This window comes from Hylaeus volcanicus, chromosome 8 (assembly GCF_026283585.1).
Source record: "Hylaeus volcanicus isolate JK05 chromosome 8, UHH_iyHylVolc1.0_haploid, whole genome shotgun sequence".
Lineage (NCBI taxonomy): Eukaryota > Metazoa > Arthropoda > Insecta > Hymenoptera > Colletidae > Hylaeus > Hylaeus volcanicus.
Window position 1 is genome coordinate 18302801 of NC_071983.1, and position 6596 is coordinate 18309396.

Sequence of the window (6596 nt, forward strand, 5' to 3'; positions counted from 1 at the left end):
GTAAAAGGTTGCCGTCACGTGAAATGCATAAAGCGTCTATGATGAGGCGAAAGTAGTTTGCGAGTATGTGGTACGGAGAGGGGGAGGGGAAGGTTACTTTATCGTATATGGGCTGATTATGCACGTAAATATTTCACCGGGGATGATTCCCAGAGCGAGGTGAACGAGGTTACGCGCAGAGGCCAAGCAAGAGGGGTACAAGCTGAATGAGAAAATGGCGGTAGGGAGAGGACGGGGATTTACGCGTGCAAGCCTGAACGCCCTTTATACGTCGCGACGCCGTAATATATGACACCTATAGATCACAATTACGTGTAATGGCGCTCACTCTTGTATTCATGGCGATATTATTTCTGGTTCCCTTTCAAGGTCGTCGTCGACTCTACCTCTCTCCCTCTCTTGTTCGTGTGAGACTTCGGTTCGTATGCTAAGCAGCCAGTAATTCTAGTTTGATTTACTTCCCCGTCTACCCCGAAACTTTGCGGCGAATGGCCGTAACGTAGTTCCAACCCCGCGCCGCCAGGAAAGTGATTACGATAAGTCTTTTACAATCTTTGTCCTTTGGGGATCGTATGGTACTGTAACTTATATACTCTGAAATATGAACGAAGCGATTACATTGTCGACAGTTATTTGTCTTCGAAACTTGCCAGCCAAACACGGTGCAACCGTTCTCAACGTCATACGTTTCCTTTTAATAATAACAGATTAATAATTGCAACTATAAAAGTACTTTATTAACATTAATAGGATGCCTTTTAATGGTATGGTTTATGCTAGATTGTTCTTCGTTGAGTGCCGAACAGCGAGTGATCCCTTGTCCGTCCAGATCCTCGCCCATTCGGCTCTTGTTTATAAGACTGGCGCCTTATTGCTCAGCCTTTTTGGTAACGTGGTCCGCCGCCGAGTTGCTTATATGTATAGGATCTGAGGCTTCCTTGATCGAACTTTTGTTACACTTTGCTTCTATAATTTGTTAAACAGAACTCGCACGGAATTGAGTTACTCGCGATTAACGTAACATTATCATATCGTGCAGACATTACGATAACTTGCACTATGTGAAACTTATCCTGTTACTTTCCAACGGGTCACATCGATATCGGTCTTCGTGCTTTTTATACGTAAACTTGCACCAGGCGTGTAGAAAATATTCTATTCGTATCACGGTTACGTAAACGTATACGCCTGTCTTGGAACCTCGAATAAATATTTTACAAGATACATCTGACGCGTTCAATTAAAAGAACAGATAATGGCAGACTTCGCGTGGCTATAGTTTCATATACAATCTTGAACGTAACTTAAACATCAAGTAAAATCATCGAGCAATTAGTTCGAGTAGTCAGCGGAATCAGGAGATACGATCAAACCCGAAGAACGTGGTTACTCGTTACCGACCGTTGCCATTGCGCGAGGTATATCAGCGAATAGTCGGTCGAGACTCGATGAATGTAGTTAACAAATGTGTTAGCGTAACGACACATCATTAAAGACCACTAGGTATCCGTGACAAGCAACGGATGTTCGCCAACCATTATGACAACATTGCAGCGGTATATTGCAACAGCGAAATAAAAGTCCAGTTCAGAGCTATACGTACGTTACACCGATTAGAGTTTGTATATTATCAATTTTTGATAACTTCCTCGCGAAACGCGTTGGAAAAATTTATTGAAAGTGTAGAGATATTGTAATATATTACCGACGTATCTATAATACCGACCTATGAGGTGTCGTCACTCATTTGTTTTTCGTTTCTGTCTACGAACATGCGGTGAACGACTGTTCAGTGCGAATTCGGACGCCACCTTGTTACCATACGTTTATAACATAATAATAAAGTATTTTATGTACCAAGTGCAGTATATTTTATTCTGCGCCCTGCAACAAAAAGTAACTAATTCGTACAGCAACGCAAGTAACATACACGTATACGGATTCTTGTTTTACGATAACCGAGAAACGATAAACGAGAAATCGGTGTAGCCAAGTGTAGGGATGTTGGATCCATCTTATACTATATTATGCGATTTAATATCCGTATTAGCAGTTCGAGTAATTAGGTACACTTTGTCGTAATTATTAACAAGTTAATTGGTAAGATAAATGAGACATACACTGAGTCCATTAAAAATGGTATTTAAAGGGCAACGAGTAACGAACGCACACGCGTATAATACATTCTAAACCATCGCGAAAGACGAGGGCTCGCTCGTGAATCACTGCGCGAGTACATTAAGCGGCACGGTAATTGAGTGAAGCGCCATGCGCCGCGGCACTTCCGCAACGGCTACTCGAAACTCGCGTTTACGGGGTTACGTTTCAGACAGCACCAATGGCGCTACTTGTCGCCTTCGGCGGTGACACGTGTGCGCGTGCGAATAATAACCACGTACACGTTTATATAGCCCGGAGATAGCTATTGTCCCAGTTCCGGGGTGTAATGCACCATTGTGAATTGGTCACAGTGACGCATCGCCTGTCGTCAGGAAAGCGACGGTTAGTTTATTTCAGTTCAAACACCCATTCGCTTTTGCCCGTGCAGAGACGATCAACGCTCAATGGGAAGATCAAAATTAAACAAGAACCGCGGTAATTCTATATTTTAATCAGCACTAGGGATTTCCAATTAACTTTCCCTGGTCCGAGTGTTTCCTACCGTGTTCCTTACCGTAGTTCGGTTACCCAGTAACTAAGGGATAAAAGTAATAATAATTGCGAGTACTACATCTTGTTACTTTTCAACCTATTCCATTTCGTATGTATAGCACGGCATTTTTATCTCATGCCTTTTTTGTTTTCAGACATAGCCAACGAATTGTACACTTTGATTTAATTATGTATTATATTACTTTTGCATACAATTTTTATTTTTTGTTCGTCATGAAAACTATCATTCCATATGCATTTGAAATCCAATTAATTGCAGTAAATAAATTGAAAAAAGAATAACACACCAGGAGAAGTGGATTCGAACCCTTACTGCCGAAATCATTATGTAAATTTGTATTTCACCATATAATGAAACTTCAAACACGAATATCTAAAAAAATTATTGAATATCTACGTCTATAATCGTATATATTCGTTAAACAAAAAATTGAGCTAAACAAAAGAACGAGATCTATAAGTGTACTAAGTTTCAACTAAATCTGAGATTGAACGAGCTTGCCTTTTCCTTGTAAGATTAGTAAAGTTATCTTCCGTCGAGTTACCATTTTCTAACCGTGTATTTTACACATTTATTCGTTAAATTCAATCAGACTTAATGTTTCTCACCCCGGAATAGAATTCCGTACTGTTCCAGAGAAACTGGTAAATGGAAGCCAATTCGACAGCATTCAAATATATTTACGTAACTCCGTAGTTTGGCACGACTGGAGAAACGTAGCTTTTATATATTTGCGAATGCGAATGCGAATGCAAATGCGAATGGCCCTAATTGTTACATCGGGGAGCACAATCTGGTCGCACGGACGACCGCGAGAAAAACCGTGTTTGTCCGAATGGCGAGGCTGCGCGCGTTATGCACATCTAGCGGTACGTGCGGGCGCACAAACGAATCACTCACGTTTCCTGTAAATTGCAAATTCATGGTATATCGGCGCACAGCCCAAACGTTTTACTGCCCGGCGATGCGCGATAACGCCGTGCTGACAGCGGAATGTCCCAGCCAAAATGAATCCAGCGAATACACGCGAGACGCATATGCGGGAAACGTATTCTCCTATGTTTTGTTTTTCGCTGGCGTGCTTGGAATATCGGATACAGCCAGTGCCAGTGGCGTAACCCGAAGGAAGACCGGTGCACGGTGCGGAGCGAAACGGACCGGCGTGCGCCCAGAGGATTCGCGGAAACAGGATGGGATCTTTGCTGACAATGTATGTACTGCTATTGCTATCGTGACATTCTTACTAATGTAAGAATCTAAATTACCACGTATGGAGACGGATGCATATACCTTTATTCTGCGTTAAATATTCTTTCCGTGGTTAGGTTATCGCGGTATATCATGATAAATATTCTTGTATGTCCGTAGACATGTTCCTGCCGCAAGTATGATACTCGATGCAACTTTAAAGAAAACCGACGTCAGAGTGCATCGACCAATGGACAAAAAACAAACTATTTTTTAACAAGTTATTTACTATTTGAAGTTCATAATTGGGCTTTAGATCACACTCTGGTATGATTATCTCATTATTTACATATTTTTAAGTCGATACAATGGCCAAAGAGTAGGAATTAAATCCTTTTGCAATAAACACTTTATAAGTTTTAATATTTTTCTCGCCCTTGAGCAAGAAAATAAAACGTGGAAAGCAAATCGAAAGAAAGAAGTGATCTTTTCATAACAATCCAGCACCAATTATGGAATTTTCAGGTACAAGTATATACAATAAAATCAATTTTCTTGAAGTTTTAAACTTTAAACTCGCATTACAAAAAAACATCTAATAACATTTCGTACTTATTACATGTTCTTGCAACTTAGAGTATGCACTTTCATTTCCATTTGGTTTTATCTGCATCTGGGTACGTCTTTTTTGATTATATAAAAGAAATAATACAAACAATTTTTTATTTACTGTTTTTTACTGTGAAATATATTTTATTTGAAAAATAAAATTTTTTTTCTTTCAAAAATAAGAATTTTTAATTTTTAAACACTGATGACATTCACAATATTGGAATTCAAGCGACTCAAACTTATATTAACTGCCAACAGTGTTTGGATCAAAAACTTGAATATTATGTTAAAAATTTTGTTTTTCGAAGAAAAAACGTTTTCCTTCCATTTTTAGTATAAGGATATGGGGTATATTCGTAATCAGCGTAAAATTTCCCATAAGAATCCATAGATATCAGTATTTTGTCCACTTTGATCATTCACTCGAAGCACTGTGCAACGTGACAATATTTTTTACTTTCGTTTAATGTATTAGTCCAAATACTCAGTAATCAGATTTTGCTGATTATCGTTTTGAATCGAGTAAGAGGCAAAAAAATTAAATTGTCGAATCAAATGAAATACTATATTGGACTTATGTATGCAATATTGAGTAATTAAACATTATTTTATTAAATTGCTTAAAGACATTTTTTACCGACTTCGAAAAGAAGGTGGTTACTCAATTGACATGTATATTTTTTGTTATGTTTGTTCGCCGATTACACCGAGATAGCTTGACTAATCGGAATGCAATCACTTGCATCTTGTAGAGCAGAGCTCCGCAACCGCTGTGCCGCGATGATTTTCTCGAGAATAAAAAAATTTTTTAACCACTACATCAATTTAAATTTTTCTAAGTCATGTATTCCTCTAATTTTTGGCCAATATGTAATTTATCTGAGTTGAAATTATACACAAAACGAAAACATGTAGTTACTATACATTACATGTATGCTCGAACGTCAACAGCTTTTTGATTAAACTTTTTATCGGTATCAAAATTAAGGAGTGACACTTTCACTCCTTTTCGAAGTTGGTTAATAAAATGTAGGTTAATTGTTTCTTACCAAAATTAATTACAAAAATTTATCGAATGGAATAAATCATATTTTATTAAGTGGCTCAAACGTTTTATATTAAAATGAAGGAACATTTTCGCGAAGGAGGTACAACCTCTGATAATAATTATGAGACACAATTTTTTACTTCGGTTACTTAGATCATCGAGAAATTATATCTCCGTGACAAATTCATAATTAAGTCAATGCTTATTCGCCTCAATATCTTTCGTTGCTTTTAAAGGGGCTTCTCGATATTAAAATTATCGCGATGATAATTATTAAAGTAGACGGTGTTAATAAATATTATAAAGATTTAAACGTTTAAACGTTCGCGTGTAATTTGTGTATACGTAGTAGTATGTACACATTTTATGATTTACGCATCGATGCAACCTTAAAAATATATACCAACCATAAATAATGATTTCCCTCTTAACAGGATTTACATTGTTTTGTTTTATTCGCGCGTACCAGTCATTAATATAATATCCAATTAAGCGTGTACTGGTTTTATTAAATGCATAACGTATCTCATTACGTGTAATCGTCTGATGTTTATTCGAACGATATTGCGGAATGTTTACGAATTTTGAAAGTATACGAGTCACGGTATTATTCTTTTCGTATTGGTGTACAGAGCAGTAAAATAAATCTCTGCGATCGCTAACTTCTTCAGAATTAATTACGTTATTTAAACACGTATCCATTAACGTATTTACTGTTTGGCAAAGTGTTCATATGCATTCGAAAGAGCTCTTTCTGCTGTACAAAACTGTGGTAATTGTTGTTTTGAATAATTTAATTTTGTATTATATTTTATAAAATTTGTAAGCTATTTGAGAAGCCACGAAGTTGTAAAAAATAAAAATTTTAAATATTGCCTTGTGATTTTGTTAATTTTCAAATATTTTAAAATAGCTATAGGAGCGCCGCCGAATATTTTTGGATGTGGCACTGGAAATAATTGGAAAAGATTGCAGGTATATATGTGAAATAAACCTACAAATCTTATTCACATATGTGCTATCATTCTACAGGGTGTCCCAAAACTCGGGGAGGAGCCGGAAATGGGGGGTAGC

General features: G+C 37.3%; 1 long non-coding RNA gene across 2 annotated transcripts; it reads left to right on the forward strand.

Moving 5' to 3' along the window:
• The first annotated feature begins 2425 nt into the window (after window positions 1-2425).
• Window positions 2426-6446, forward strand: LOC128881077 (uncharacterized). 2 transcript variants are annotated; one of them, XR_008457982.1, is made up of 3 exons: window positions 2426-2502; window positions 3311-3884; window positions 4043-6446. It is a non-coding gene; the product is annotated as an uncharacterized LOC128881077 (long non-coding RNA). The 2 variants fall into 2 exon arrangements; XR_008457981.1 differs by having other exon boundaries at window positions 2491-2595; window positions 3293-3884.
• Window positions 6447-6596: the final 150 nt, after the last annotated feature.